This window comes from Protopterus annectens, chromosome 4.part0, assembly GCF_019279795.1.
Source record: "Protopterus annectens isolate FY-2018-M chromosome 4.part0, PAN1.0, whole genome shotgun sequence".
Classification (NCBI taxonomy): Eukaryota; Metazoa; Chordata; order Ceratodontiformes; family Protopteridae; genus Protopterus; species Protopterus annectens.
The window spans coordinates 519,666,367-519,683,326 of record NC_056733.1 but is presented as its reverse complement, the minus strand read 5'-3'; the positions used below and the strand labels follow the sequence as shown (position 1 = coordinate 519,683,326).

The window sequence follows — 16,960 nt, the reverse complement described above, 5'->3', positions numbered from 1 at the left end:
AGGTTGTTACTAGGCTAACACGCCTAGCCACTCACCCCAAACCATTTGGGTCCCCAAATATCGTATTGGGAGAAGGGCTGCATGTTAGTAAATTTACCTCCAGTCTGGTCCCCACATCCCTTATGGACAGAGACCATCAATAAGAAAAGTATTTTCCTAACACACACACACACACACACACACACACACACACACACACAAAAAAACTTAGCTTCCTGCCTACTCTTTCCCATCCAGTTGTCAAGGTTTTGTTTGAATAGCGTCTGGGATGAACTCTGTTTTACATGGATGAGGAGCCTATTCCATAGTGCGGGGATCCTTTGGAGCACACTTCTGTTTCTAGCACATTGTGTTCATCCCAGAAGTGTAATCCAAATCCCTGGATCTAGTGTTTCTGGTACTATTTATTTATTTATTTTTGCACATGTGCAGTGGTTCCATCAGAGCTTTGTCTGAAGAAGTCCTGTAAGCCAGGCAAAGATCACCTTTCAGCAGCCTGTAGGAGACTGCTTAAAGGCTCCGTCTCCTATATTCAGTCAGTGTAGGACAGAGTATTCATGCCCTGAATTCTCCTGATGAGAAACCTTTGTGGGCATTCCAACTGTACAAACAGACAAAGGCACGATGTAAACACACTAAACTGAATAAACGAAAACCAGGACTAGTTGCTTCAGGCAGAACAAACAGACACTTTATTACGTGAGCGCTTTCGGGAAATTCAATGACTTCCCTTCCTCAGACAAAAGCATATGCTTGCAAGCTTCAATAAATAGCAAGCCTTAATGCATAAATTAAACAATCAAGTAATTAACAAAAATCAGACATTCTTTAAAGATAAATCAGTTAAAAAACCAAACGTAAGCTTAAGAATTAAATACTACCCATAAAGCAGAACTTTAAAAAGGCACAAGCTATAATAAAAATAAATTAAAAAGTGCCAAGGACACCAACACTTACAAAATTGCTACATAGCAGAAAACAAATCAACATAGAAAAGATAAAATTTAATTTAATCTAAACCTTTTTAGAAAAGGTGGGCAAAAAAGACTAAATAAAAAACAAAAAACAAACAAAATATAAACAGAGCCACCAAAGGCATGTTTTTAATCTACCTTTTCAAGGCTAATCTTTTGAGACAGCATTTAATGGACACGGTCTCATTGAGACCAGGCATTAAATAAGATGCAGTCAAAACCTGCCATCTTAATTCTTCGATTTCAAGATTAATCTGCCAGGGCCCACCTCCATCATCCTTATTAATTTGGGTGAGAACTGAAAACTTAAAGAAATGGCCAGGGTGATCATTGATGTGCCTAGCTAGGGCATTCGTAAGGTCACGTTTAGTGATTGCATAATAGTGCTCATATATGCGTTGCTTAAGCTTTCGCTCAGTTTTACCAATAGGCGTTGCAATCCTGACATAGAGCACAGTAAACTACTCCCATTGAGTCACAGGAAAAGTGACCTTGAATTTTAAACTGAACCCCCCTAATGTTGACCTGATAGGCAAGGTTCAGGTGTTTACATTGGTGACAACACCCGCATCTTACCATTCCTTTGGGCCTAAAACACTTACTTTTATTGGTGTATTGAAGTAAAGATTTCAAATTCAACCCTCTTCTAAAAGTGATAGTGGGTTGATCACCTAAAACCTTGGCTAAAAGAGGATCTTCCATTAGTAGAGCCCAATTTTTCGCCAAGGTAGCCCTAATAAAGGAATGGTCAAGGTTGTAAGTGCAAAAGAACCTAATTACATTTTTATTTCTATTGGTGTTTCTTAGGTCTTCCAATGGGGTAACTAGTTCTTCCATTTCAGACCCTTCTAACCCAAAAACTAGCAATAGTGGTTTATAAAATCCATTTTGCCATTTATTAATAACCTCCATCTCTAAAGATTGCACAAGTGGCAAGGGATATCCTCTCTTTATAAACATTCTTTCCAACAATTTACATTCCTCCAAAAAGTCGGCTTCCTCAGAAACCATCCTAGCAGCTCTAACAAGCTGCCCTTTAATGACCCTCTCTTTGGTGGTAGGGGTGACAACTTGAAAAATGGAGAAAGGCATTAGAGTAGGTGGGTTTCCTGAAGATGGAACTTTTAAACTTTTGTTGACATAATCTTTTGGATACATATGTCAAGAAAGCTGATGGAATCCAACCCAATACTATAAGTGAACTCCAAAAGTCAGTTAAACTAGAAATAGATGCAATGAAGTCAGCAATAGCATCCTGTGGTCCTTTCCACAGGAAAAACATGTCGTCCTGATACCTAGTGTACCAGGCAACATTTTGCTTAAAAGCGGATCTTCAAATAACTTTGTGGTCTCCCATTGAGCCATAATACAGTTGGCAAAACTGCCACCACAGGGGGAGCCCATTGCTACCCCTGACTTCTGGACAAAAGATCTCCCTCAAAAAACATAAAGTTATTAGTAAGAACTAGTTCAAGTAGTGTTTCAACAACATAGATGGTATTGTTGTTAACATTTCTGACGTACAGGAAGTCCCTAACCCACTCTAAGCCTAAGTCGTGAGGGATCACTGTATAGACGTCCCTCACATCGACAGTCAAAAAGATGTAATCATCTCTAAACAGGAAACTACTGAAAGCCCTTAGGAAACCCCAAGAATCTTTACAGATTTGACTTTCTTTTTCAATAAGGGGCTTTAAGATGCTATCAATGTACTTGGCACATCCATACGTGATAGACCCTCGCCCATCCACAATTGGTCTAAAAGGGGGGTCGGAAAGGCGTTTATGGATCTTAGGAATGCCAAAAAAAGAAGCTATTCTAGGGGCTGGCATGGAAAGAAATGCAAATAAATCAACATCAGTAGCAGCTTCTATAAACAAGTCATCCAAGACCTGTTTAATTTTAGCATAAGCAGTATTCAATTCATTACGGCTAATCTTTTGATAGGATGGATTTTCTAAATGTAATAACATAGATGCAACATAGGTGTCATGATCCATACAAACTAACCCACCCCCTTTATCCGGCTTCATCATTCTTATTTTACAGTCCTTTAGAAGCCTGATAAAGTCCCGTTCATTGTCTTTTATATTAAAACCCTCCTTTCTTCGTTCTAGACCCTCCTTGACAGAAGGTACGGAAATCCAATTCACAAATTTTTTCATATGCTGAAAGGACCGGGTGCAAGGGTGGGTTATAAACACTAGAAACCCGTAAAACCTCCTGAACTGATGAATTTACTCCCAAAAGAGAAGTGAGATTAAGTTTTCGAACAAACAATTTAAGGTCTATAATTGTGTTGACCAAGTTTAGGCTAGATTCTGGCACAAAAGTTAGCCCCAAAGAAAAAAACTCAATCATCTCCTTCGGAAACAAAAAGTCAGTGTAGTTGTACAAAAAGAAGTCACCAGTATCATTAACCTGAACAGTTGGGTTCAGGTGATTCTGTTGAACTACCTCCTCCTCTGATTCTTCCGTTTCCGAGATCGCCCCTGCTGGTTCGTGTTTCTCGGTTGATTGGCCTGATGGGTCTCCTGACCCCGAAAACCTTGTTGGACCATACCAGGGGTAGCATACCTCTCTTGCTGATCAGAAAGAGAGTTAGAGGCATTATTGTGACCACGAGTGGCATTAGGGCCATTGTTATGACCACCCACACCATTGTTCAGCTGTTGGTTATTAAAGTTACTCCTTATTCTTTCACTCCGCCTTAGCCCTTGATCCTGAACCTGGAAATTGGTGTTTTCTCTTCCAGATTCTCCCCCATCAGAAACCTCATCAATATTATGAAATGTTGTGTTTTGGTTAGCAAGGTTCACAAATGGGGGAGGGGGGTAGGCAGTTTTGGAGTTAAACTGCTGAACGTCCCTAGTAATTTTCTTTTCCTTCCCCGCTGCTAATTTGCAAATGGTAGCATCAATGCTGTTAAAAATTCTAAGATATTCAAATTTATATCGGGGGAAATCACAATTACTAAGGATGGCATGTTCCATAACCTCCAATTCTTTAGTGTAGTTGGTCACTTGAGTTTTATATTCCTAAATTAACAGTCTCATAAACTCAAAGGCCTGTGCATTAAATAAATTAATCAATTTAATGTGAAAGTCGGACTGATTGACAAGCCCAACAGGGTATCTCCATTGTCTCAGGCCCTTAGGCACAATCTGTTTATTCAAACACTCCTCAAGATACGAAATCTCAAGCTGTAGTTTCCTACAGCGAAACAATAGATAATCAAAAGAGTTAATAGTACCTGTCAAGGAAGTGTCCTGGTTTCTTTGGGGGGACTGTGTTCCTGCTCCATTGTTATCACCAAAAAAGTCAAAATTATTTAAGAACCTTCCCAAATTAGAAACAAAACCACCAGTGCCTTCTGTTGGAAGCCCTACAGCACTGTCATCCAGCACTCTAGGCAACAAGCCTACTTCGCTAGAACTGCTGTTTTGCCCACCAGCAGCTCTCAGTGTTTGCCTAGGTCCTGGGCGTGTATCGCTTTGACTGCGACCTCGCAAGTCAGAATGAGGTTCCAAGTTATCCCTGGGAAGTCTGTCATTAGCGTTAAAAAGTAAAGCAACATTAGTTGTTGCTAAAGCTCCATTCTGAACAGGAGCAGCGTTAGTGTTGGTTCCAAATCTAGCAGAACCTGCCAGGTTTTCCACTTTCTGAGTCAGAGTATCAACTCGTCCCATAAGGACTTGCAGCAATGTAGTCAGGTCTCCGTTGGCATTCGCCTCGTCAGGAATATTGTCAGCTGCTTCAATTGTAGAAAATAGTGAGCCCTGAGAAACAACCTCGTCCTGGTTGGCCATAACAACTCCACAAACAGACAAAGGCACGATGTAAACACAGTAAACTGAATAGCGAAAACCAGGACTAGTTGCTTCAGGCAGAACAAACAGACACTTTATTACGTGGCTTTCGGAAATTCAATGACTTCCCTTCCTCAGACAAAAGCATATGCTTGCAAGCTTCAATAAATAGCAAGCCTTAATGCATAAATTAAACAATCAAGTAATTAACAAAAATCAGACATTCTTTAAAGATAAATCAGTTAAAAAACCAAACGTAAGCTTAAGAATTAAATACTACCCATAAAGCAGAACTTTAAAAAGGCACAAGCTATAATAAAAATGGTGGCTCTGTTTATATTTTGTTTGTTTTTTATTTAGTCTTTTTTTGCCCACCTTTTCTAAAAAGGTTTAGATTAAATTAAATTTTATCTTTTCTATGTTGATTTATTTGTTTTCTGCTATGTAGCAATTTTGTAAGTGTTGGTGTCCTTGGCACTTTTTAATTTTTATTATAGCTTGTGCCTTTTTAAAGTTCTGCTTTATGGGTAGTATTTAATTCTTAAGCTTACGTTTGGTTTTTTAACTGATTTATCTTTAAAGAATGTCTGATTTTTGTTAATTACTTGATTGTTTAATTTATGCATTAAGGCTTGCTATTTATTGAAGCTTGCAAGCATATGCTTTTGTCTGAGGAAGGGAAGTCATTGAATTTCCCGAAAGCGCTCACGTAATAAAGTGTCTGTTTGTTCTGCCTGAAGCAACTAGTCCTGGTTTTCGTTTATTCAGTTTAGTGGCATTCCAACTGTTACAAGTGTCTGGTAGATGTATGTCAAAGGGGGATATGTATTCAGTGATAGGTCTGATAAGGGACGAGTAGAGTGGTACTATAATTTCCTTGGACCTGGATGCCATACCGTTACCTATAAGTTGAGCGACCTAGAATGATTTTCTTATCTTAGCTACATGTTGGTCAAAGGTCACATTGCTGCTTTACACATGTTTCCAGATCCCTTACTACTGGCTTGTCAATGGAGTAATTAACTTGGGTTGACAGTTTCCCACAGGGCATTATAATATATTGCTTTTATCACCGAGTTTTAGGTATGATTTTTGCACTAGTTGTTTGTGCTAAATCCACTTGTAAGACATTTGTCTTGGGAGTAATCTATAACAGCTCCCATTTTACAATCATCTGCAAACTTGGTTAGCAAAATGCCTTTAACATTGGCCATTACTTCCAAGAAGTAGATGCCAAATAGGAGTGGGCCTAGCATGGAACCCTGGGGTACTCAAACTGCTGACTGGTCTCTTGGAGGAGGTGATCTCTCCGATCCTGACTTCTTGGGTCCTGCCTGTGAGCCAGTAGGTTATGTAAGGGTTTGCGCCTAGCTCAGAGAGCTTGTGAGTAATGACTGAATGGGGTATTGTCAGAGAAAATAATCCCAAAGCTAAAAGATGATACATTACTGCATAAAGGAACCAGTCCTAGAATAGAGCTCAGAGGAAATAAACAAAAGCCAACAAATTAAATAACTGAAATCTGCAGCGATGATATGTTAATGAATAAAGGAACTAGTCCTTGTCGTCTGGAATGGAATAATTTATTGCAGGGCAGATGAGAGCTTTCTTTTCCACAAAACTGATTATGACACTGACTTTCGACCATTCGACCTATGCTGTTTGTATTTTTGCTAAAAGCTCCACACAATCTGATCATTTAGCTCTATGTGCTACTCGTTAATGAAGCTATTGCTCATATTAATTTACTTGCCCCCTTTTGTTTCTGGTCTCTTAATCCTTCTAGCAGGCAGATCTGAGGAAGCATAATGCGAAAATGCTCCATGTTGGGTAAAATAAGATTAATATATTTTATTTTATGTTATTGTTGACTTGGATCAAGATCCCTGAGTGGGGTCTCCGAACCTTACATGGATTGAATGTTTTTTTTTTTTCCTGTACGTTTTTATTTGGGTTGAAGCTACTGGCTAAGCGATGCTTTGTGAGAAACTTCAACGTGTTTCTTTCATCACGAAAAAGTTTACTTAATTGAATGTATTGAATTTATTCTGTGTGCTTCATTTGGCTCAAGCTGCTGTTGCAGTTTCAGTCTAAGAAAGACCATTTGCATAGTTCTTTTAGTTTGAATGTTCACTGTTTCAGTTACAGGATTTTTATTTGAAGTTTTTTGATTTAAGTGCACTGTTTTCACAAAGTTTCCTTATCCGTTATTTTTTCCCATCGTAACATCAACCAGCCCCACTACTTAAACTACACACCATACAGTCCCTGTTTCCTGCACAGCTGCTCCTCTACATTTACAGTTGGAGCTGAGTCGCATAGCTTCCACTGCACTTAATGGATGACGCTGCTTTTACAACTTTGTTTAACCTTTAACGTTAACTTTATTGAGAATTATAACCGTAATAGTATTGGTATGGGATGCGGTCGTATGGTTAATTTTCCCCTAGTATAATGAATGGTCGCCATTAAATGGCATATATGGCCCAGGTAGGACCAAACACTTTTCTGAGAGATACATGGTACATCCTTATCAGTGACTACCATTCCCCAGAAATTCGTCATCACACCACCACTTGCACCAGTTGAATTTTTAAGGTTTGCTCATAGACCTTTTAATTTTTAAGGTTTGCTCATAGACCCCAACACAGATGGCCCCGATTTTAATTTGCATCTTATTACAATTGACAAATGAGTTCATAGACGGGTAATACAGATGATTAATCCTTAAATTAACACACAATGATATTATGCTTCCTACAACCATATGAATTTTTCATTGTTTTGACTCTGCTTGTATGATTTCGAATTTTTTACAGCTGGGCATTCACCCCCCCATCCAGCTCTGGCCACAACACCTCCCTCTCTACAGCCATGTACACCCATTGGCTGCCAGTCTTTGCGCCATCACCAACATGGCACGAATTACCACTTTCGCATCCAATGCCATTTCCAACAGCCTCAGGACAAATAGACTTGCTTCCTGGCGTTTCCCCTACACATCCAGCCATCCCCTCCTTGCTTCACACCCCTCAGGTACTTTGTCCAGCCCCTTGCCCAAGCACACTGGAGCAACCCATAGACCAACCACTAATAATCCCCTTACACTCTGGCCCAGTCAAATCCACAGGCCAAGCCCCATCTAAATAGGTCCACATCAGCCCACCTCAAACGAATCATGCATAATCCCCCACACTGAATGACCAATCAGATATGACTCCTGTCCACCAATGCCGGGACTATGGAGAAAAAATTTACATGCAACATTGGGTTCCCTACACTCCAGTCAATAGCCGTGCTTCATTTTTTTCTGGCCAGTCATAACCATTTCCTATTCGCGGCCCCGATACACTAGTCTGACAATTCCTGGCACCATTAACATGAAATCTCCCAGCGATTTAAACAATAAACTACTACGGTTTTCCCAGACTCAAATCAAAAGGCATCTTCCATGTGTTCCAACCAATTGGTTAACTTCTACTTCCCCACCCAAAACTTACGGATTGAACGCAGATTAGGCAATGTGAAACTCCAGCCAACAGCCTCCATTTACAATGTTATCCAATCACTACGTTTGTATAATTTTCAATGTTTTTGTAACTAATGATGTTCATCGTGCATACAGCTGCAGTAATCACAGATGGGTTTTCAGCCGTCAGGCGGTCCCTCGGTCGGCCGAATTCCAAAGTCTTGGTCCGGCGTCGGTTGTCGTCGCCTACTCTTCTGACGTCAGTAAGGCCAGAGTATATAAGACACAGCCGACGCCATGTTCTTCAGTCTTTTTTGCCATGCGGTGCCCGAAGCAGAAGTAGTTCGCAAGTGCCGGTCGGCCAGCTCCTGAATTACGAAAAAAATTGGAACCGAAGTCTTCTTTAAAGCTAAGTACCCCGTTGGGGAAACTTTTCTTGCCTCAGACCGATGTCAGAAAAAGTTAATAATTGTATTTCTTGTGGGAAGCAAATACCGCTTAAGGATTTCCATTCCCGTTGCATACCTTGTTTGGGCCCAGACCACGATGTCTCGGGCTGTCGCTTTTGCGCTACCTTCAATAAACGCACTATCAAGCGTCGGGCGGAGTTCGCCCAACACTACTTTGGTAAAGCTTTTGATTATAAGATGTCGTCGGACACTCCGACTACCGTTTTGTCCAAAAAACGCAAGGAAAAGGACCGACACGCGAGACCCGAGGTCCCCGCCGACACCACGCCAAAACAGGCTACACGTGGTCCGGTTCTCAGCGAGACGCCTTTGCAGTCCCTGACTACCGACGACACTCCTTTGGCGGTGTTCTCTGTACCCGAGACCGCTGGGTCCTCGGTCCTTTCCCAGACTACAACCGAAGCCCCTGCTAATGTCGAGCCTACTAATGTGGACAGGTCCACCTCCACCCATGGTGTATTTAGGCCCTCATCTTCTTTTTCAATAAAGGCTTTTACTAAATCCAAAGCAGCCAGGCATCCCACGAGGCCTGTTGCACAGGGCCCATCTCCTGGACCCATGCCTAAGAAACAGATGCTTAAAATGGCTGAGGATTTAATTACTCGTATCAGAGGTAATCTCCCTCTTCTGATCAGGGATCCATTTTATCAGAACATTCTGATGCAGAGGAACACTCTTACTCCCCTTTTGAGGATTCGGATGCAGAACAGTCCATTCCTTCTGTATCCCCTCCTGAGGATTTTTCTTTTGGGGAAACCTTGCACACTTTGAGGGAACACTTCCATTGGGAAGGCCAAGACTTTTCAGATTCCAAGAAAAGACTTAGGGAATTTCTTTGGTTACCTCAGCACAGACCTCTGGCTATACCCCCTGTTTTGGATGTACTGGATGATGTCTATTCGAGGCTTGCCTTAACCCTGATTCTCTGCCTCCTGCACCAGTAAAACCTGATAGGTATTACAGAGTACCCAGCTCTCACCAATTTCTCTACAAAGGCCATAATGCTGACCCTGAAACCATTTCACAAGGCCCCAAGGGATTAAAGGCCTCCACTGCCAAGAATCCACTCCTGCAGAAAGGGAATCCAGATATCTAGAAAGGTGGGGTAAAAGGTATATACCTCGCCACCCTAGCCATGAGGGCCTTAAACTGTCAGTTTCATATGATTAAATATCAACAGTACCTGTTATCACAATTAAGGAACAAAATGTCTCAACCTGAACAACCAGATTTAAAGAGTTACAGGATATGATGCATAGCGGAGCAAGTGGGTAAACACACCTTACAATGTGGTTATGATGCCCTAGAGGCTTCCAGTAGAGCGGCTGCCACAGGATCAGTCATTCGCAGGCATGCCTGGCTTAGGGAACAAAATTTACCTGATCATGTGAAAGCTAAACTTCTTGATGCTCCTTTACAAAAGGATGTATTATTTGGTACTAATGCTGAGGACATACTACGGAAAATGGAAGAAAAAGCCAAATCTATGCAAACTGTCAAGGCTTTCTTACAGGTCCAACCACCACGTTTTATCAGAAATTGGCCTTCAAAAAACTGGTCCTTTCCAGCCACTGACAAGCCCCAAAGAGGCAGATACAGACGCACAAGGGGCAGAGGGCAATCACAAGGATCATATAGAGGCAGACCATGGCAATCTCCAGCACCAAGAGGTGGTGAAGACAGTGCACAACAATACAGGAAGCAAACCCAATGACTCCCTCATTCCCATGCCAAGCAAGTCTCAGCTGACAGCACCTTTGGGAGGGAAACTAGCATTATTTGCAAGCAATTGGCATATTGTCACAACAGACAAATGGATACTGGACATTATAAACAGAGGCTACAAATTTCAATTTCACACTCTTCCAAAAATGAGAGGCATGCCAAACCTGCCACAAAATCAAAGGGCAGAGGCACAACTGCAAATTTCAAAGCTCCTAAACATGAGAGCTATATAAAAGGTACCTACACTCCAACAAGGTTAAGGTTTTTATTCAAGACTTTTTCTGGTACCAAGAAAAGGAACCGACTGGAGACCCATTTTGGACTTATCCATCCTAAACACATTCCTACTCGTGCCAAAATTCAAGATGCTCACATTACAGCAACTTCTTCCCATGCTGGGCAAGGAGTTTTGGCAGGTAACATTGGACCTCAAGGAGGCATACCTGCATGTCCCAATCAGACAAAGCTGCAGAAGATACCTCAGATTTCTTGCAGGTTCAATCCACTATCAATTCTCTGCATTGCCCTTTGGCTTATCCACTGCGCCCAGAGTATTCACAAAGTGCCTGGCATCAGTGATTGCCTACTGCAGACTTCAAGGGATACAAATTTACCCTTATCTGGACGACTGCCTGATCCAAGCGGACAGCAAATGCATACTACTGGAACATCTGGCTTATGTGACACGGTTACTGCTTTCTCTGGGATATACCATCAACAAGGAGAAATCAAGACTAACACCATCTCAGAAAATAACCTTCCTGGGTGCCAACTTGGACACAAACACCCAGATGGCATATCTTACGCCAGAAAAACAAGGGCAACTATCTCAGTACTTCAAAACACTAGCAAAAAGTACCAGGCTTACTGCAAGGAAAATCCTGCAGGCTCTGGGATTCATGGCATCTTGCATTCTTCTAATCCCATGTGCAAAGCTGCATATGAGGAAACTTCAGTGGTACCTAAAAAATCTATGGTCTCAACACAGTCACAGTTTGGAAGCAATTATACCAATAATTCCATGTTTGTAAAAGGAATTTCAATGGTGGGCCCAAGCATGTCAAGTAAACGCAGGCCTTCCATTCTGCAAGCCTCAAGCAAAACAAGTCATAACCACAGACGCCTCAGATTACGCCTGGGGGGGCGCACATGAAGGACAGGTGCATTCAGGGCAGATGGTCCCAAAAGGAAAAGCACCTTCACATCAATCAAAAAGAAATGCTAGCAGTGATAAATGCAATTACAGCTTTCAAGGACTTCCTGCATCCAGGACAATTACTGATAAGAACAGACAACACCACAGTAATGTGGTACATAAACAAACAAGGAGGAACACATTCATACCCCTTGTGCAGACTAGCCATGACTCTTTGGAACTTGGCTCTGGAAAGACAAATCGAACTTCAAGCACAGTACTTGCCAGGACTGGAAAACACACTGGCAGACAATCTAAGCAGAAATATGACAGATCCACACGAATGGAAGTTACATCCTCTGGTGTTTACAGAGATAATCCAAGCGTGGGGGAGGCCAGACATAGATCTTTTTGCCTCCCACAGGAACCATCAACTGAAAAAGTTTTGTTCAAGGACCTTTCATCCAAAGGCCTGGAAAGTGGACGCCCTTTCATTCAGTTGGACAGCATGGACAGTTTATGCATTCCCACCTCTGCCCCTTCTGCCCAAGGTGCTTTTGAAAGCAAGAACAGACAAACCGAGGATGATACTGATTGCTCCAGATTGGCCAAGGCAACACTGGTATCCACTCCTGAGGAGCCTAACACATACTCCTCCCTGGTCCCTGCCTCTAATGCCTCTCCTACTGACTCAGAACAGCTACAAAACTCTTCACAGTCAGCTGAAAACACTCAACCTCGCTGCATGGAAAATTCCTTGACACCACAAGTACTCTCCAAGGAGGTGCAGGATGTCATTTTGGAGGCCAGAAGACCATCTACTAGAAAAGCTTACTCTGCAAAATGGAAGCGGTTTTGCTGTTGGAATGAGAAAAGAGGCCAGGACCCTAGAAAATTGAACTTGCCTCAGGTTTTACAGTACCTAGCTGAACTGCTGAACAGTGGACTTTCATTTTCTTCCATAAAAATACATGCCTCAGCCATTTCTGCAGAATTCAACACGGATCCTCCTCTATTCCCTCACCCACTCTTACGACAGTTCCTCAAAGGGGCTAAGAATATAAGACCTCCAAGGAAGCAACCAATACCAGCCTGGGACCTTAATTACATACTAGAAAAATTAACATTGCATCCCTTTGAACCTGCTGCCTCAACAGATCTGCAACATTTGTCCTGGAAAACAGCTTTCCTTCTGGCCATCACTTCAGCTCGTAGGGTTTCTGAACTACAGGCCGTCATGGCGGTGCAGCCCTTCCTCATCTTCCATCAGGACAGGGTTTCCCTTCGTACCAACCCATCTTTTATGCCAAAAGTGGTATCCAGGGTAGCCTTAAATCAAGCCATACACCTACCTACCTTTTATCCTAACCCTCAAAACAAAGGGGAGAGGCTGCTTCACACTTTAGACATCCATAGGCAGCTACGTTATTATTTGGACAGAACAAAGTCCTTCAGGAAATCAGAACAACTTTTGTGTCCTATGCCGTAGGGGCTCAAGGGAAACCAGTTACCAAACAGACCATTTCCAAGTGGATTGGCCACTGCATACGGTTTTGTTATTCCTATCATGGGAAATCTGTCCCTACTGGTATCAGATCTCACTCCACCAGGGCCACAGCCACCTCTACAGCCTTCCTCAGAGGCGTTCCTACTAAGGATATTTTGGAGGCAGCCACTTGGAGTTCTGTATATACCTTCACAAAACACTACCACCTACCCTTATATTCCAGAACAAGAGCAGGCTTTGCCACTGCTGTTTTGCAGGGCATTCTGGCTCAACCCAGTTCCTCATAGTACCTACCACCCTATGCATAGCTTTGGGACTCTACCCATCTGTGATTACTGCAGCTGTATGCACGATGAACATAGTACAGTTTTGTACCTACCATAAATGTAGATGTTCGAGTGCTAATACAGCTGCAGTACAGGTTTCCCTCCCTCCTTCCCCACTTGGTAAAGGCATGGGGCTTAACAACCTCTTCATACCACCTGACTGGGTTATCCTGCTATGTTTTATTTGCTTGCTTACACTGATTTTGCATTACATTGCATTGCCTGCATATGTAGATAAGCCTTATTTATGTATTGCCTTCCTTTTGGGGGCACCTGACATCTGGGGCAAGAAAGACTGAAGAACATGGTGTCGGCTGTGTCTTATATACTCTGGCCTTACTGACGTCAGAAGAGTAGGCGACGACAACCGACGCCGGACCAAGACTTTGGAATTCGGCCGACTGAGGGACCGCCTGACGGCTGAAAACCCATCTGTGATTACTGCAGCTGTATTAGCACTCGAACATCTACATTTATGGTAGGTACAAAACTGTACTTTCCTGATTCCCACCAGTTTTTATACAAGAATCCTACTGCTGATCCTGAAACCATTTCTCAGGGTCCTAAGGGGGTTAAGGCCGCTTCTGCTAAAAACCCCATTCCCACTGAGAAGGATTCCAGATCGTTAGAAAGATGGGGCAAAAAAGTGTACACTTCTGCTACTTTATCTATTAGGGCTTTAAAATGTCAGTTTCATATGCTGAAATACCAGCAATTTCTTCTGTCTGTTTTAAAACAAAAGTTGACTTCCATTTCTGCCCTTGCAGATGATAAGGAATTACATGACTTAATGCATGCCACTGAACAAGTTGGGAAGCATGGTTTACACTGTGGATTTGATGCCTTGGAGGCTTCTTGTAGGGCTGCTGCCTCTGGCACAGTCATTAGAAGGCATGCATGGTTAAAGGAACAAAACTTGCCAGATCAAGTAAAGGCTAAATTATTGGATGCTCCTGTTCAGCATAATGTTTTGTTTGGATCTAAAGCTGAAGAGGTGATAAAGAAGATGGAGGACAAGGCAAAATCCATGCAAACGGTCAAAGATTTCTTACAAGTACAGCCACCCAGATTTAGTAGGAATTGGCCTACTAAAAATTGGTCCTTTCCCAATTCTGGCAGGCCTCAGAGGGGTAGGTACAGACGCTCCCGAGGAAGGCCTCAAACGCAAGCCTCTTATAGACCAAGACAGTGGACTGCTTCCACCCCTAGGGGAGGAGAGAGGACAGGTCGCAAGCTCATAGAAAACAGACTCAATGGCTCCCTCTGTTGGGCTGCAGGAACTTCTTGCCTGGAAGCCCCTCTCGGAGGAAAACTTTCTCTTTTTCACCTAAATTGGACTCCTATAACCCAAGACAAGTGGGTTCTGGATGTGGTTTCAAGAGGTTACAAATTCCATTTTCATACCCTTCCAAGACCAAGCGGATGGCCGGATCTTCCAAAACATCAATGGTTAGAGGCCTTAAACCAGGTGGTGGAAGCTCTCTTGGCTATGAAAGCCATAGAACTGGTTCCACTTTCAGAGAAGGGACAAGGTTTTTACTCAAGGCTCTTTCTAGTCCCCAGAAAGCAAAATTCATGGAGACCCATTCTGGATCTGTCAGTCCTGAACACTTTTCTCGAGATACCAAAATTCAAGATGCTTACTCTACAGCAGCTGCTTCCAATGCTGACCAAGAATGCATGGATGGTAACTTTGGATTTAAAGGAGGCATATTTACACATTCCCATCAGGCAGGAATGCAGAAAATACCTCAGGTTCAAGGCCGGATCGAGGCACTATCAATTCTCTGCGCTGCCCTTTGGATTGTCTACTGCGCCCAGGGTCTTCACCAAATGCCTGGCTCGAGTAGTAGCTTATTGCAGACTCAAGGGAATTCAAATTTACCCTTATCTGGATGACTGTCTTATTCAGGCAGACAGCAAGGATGTCTTACTCCAGCATCTAGAATTTGTTCAGAATCTTCTCAAGTTCTTGGGATTCATTTGACACCCTCTCAACAGATAACTTTTCTGGGTGCTCTTCTCAACACAACAACCCAGATGGCATTTCTGACATATGAAAAACAATTACAGCTGGCTTCAACTTTCAAAACCTTGGCAACATTAACTCAGCTATCTGCAAGGAAATTCCTGCAGGCTTTGGGTTACATGGCCTCCTGCATCCTTCTCGTACCATATGCAAGACTACATATGAGGAAAATACAGTGGTACCTAAAAAGTGTATGGTCTCAGCATTGCCACAGTTTAGACATAAAGATTACCGTCCTGCCTTGTCTTCAAAAGGAATTCCTTTGGTGGTCCAAGGCATGTACTCTAAACAAAGGAAAACCCTTCAGTCTGCCTCCAGCCACTCAGATACTAACCACGGACGCCTCAGATTATGCATGGGGAGCCCATTTTCAGGGCAACTGTCTGCAGGGCCTTTGGACAAAGGATCAGAAGCTCCTGCATATCAATTTAAAAGAAATGTTATCCGTTCAGAAGGCTCTATTGGCCTTCAGGAATCTTCTACATCCAGCACAACTACTGATACGAACAGACAACACCACAGTTATGTGGTACATAAACAAGCAAGGGGGATCTCATTCCTATCCCCTTTGCAGACTAGCCATGAATCTATGGAACACAGCTCTAGCTTGCAAACTGGACCTTCAAGCTCAGTTTCTACCAGGGAAGCAAAACTTCCTGGCGGACAGTCTGAGCAGGAACCTGTCGGACCCACACGAATGGATGCTGGACACCAAAATATTCAAGATGATTACAGCAGTCTGGGGATGTCCTCACATAGACCTCTTTGCATCCCACCTCAATCATCAACTACAGATTTTTTGCACCAGGACATTCCACAAACTAGCTTGGAAAGTGGATGCACTATCATTCAGTTGGAGAAACCTCTCTGGGTATGCCTTCCCACCTCTACCTCTTCTTCCACGGGTGTTATTAAAGATAAACAGGACAAGCCCAAGATGATAATCTTGCTGGCCCCAAATTGGCCTTGACAGTTTTGGTACCAAACACTGAAAAACCTTTGTCTGGAGCCCCCTTGGGTTTTACCACAGACTCCGAACCTTCTGTCCCACCACCAGGGTCAGGTTCTGCACTCCCATGTCAAAACTCTCAGCCTGGCAGCATGGTTAATCCCGGGTCTATGATTCATTCTCTCCTATCCAAGCAGGTTATGGATGTCATTTTAGAAGCCAGACGTCCTAGCACTAGAAAATCTTATGCAGGAAAATGGAAAAGATTTTGCTCCTGGATGCAGGGTCGGGATTCATATCCTCTTATTCCTAACATTCCTCTGATTTTACTTTACCTGACAGACCTCTTACATAAGGGTCTCTCTTTCTCTTCCATAAAAGTACATGCCTCTGCTATTTCTGCTCATTATAATACAGACCCTCCAATCTTTTCCCACCAGCTGATGAGACAGTTTCTCAGAGGAGCTAAGAACTTAAGGCCCCCTAGATCTCCACCCATTCCTGCTTGGGATCTCAACTATGTTTTGGAAAAGCTCACCTCACCTCCTTTTGAGCCTGCTGCCACAT

The 16,960-nt window shown here is 42.7% G+C and overlaps 1 protein-coding gene across 1 annotated transcript in view; it reads left to right on the top strand.

The window, feature by feature from the left end:
- The window catches only part of DDX54 (DEAD-box helicase 54), an 841,349-nt gene that overhangs the window by 68,641 nt on the left and 755,748 nt on the right, over nucleotides 1-16,960 (top strand). The window lies entirely within an intron of this gene.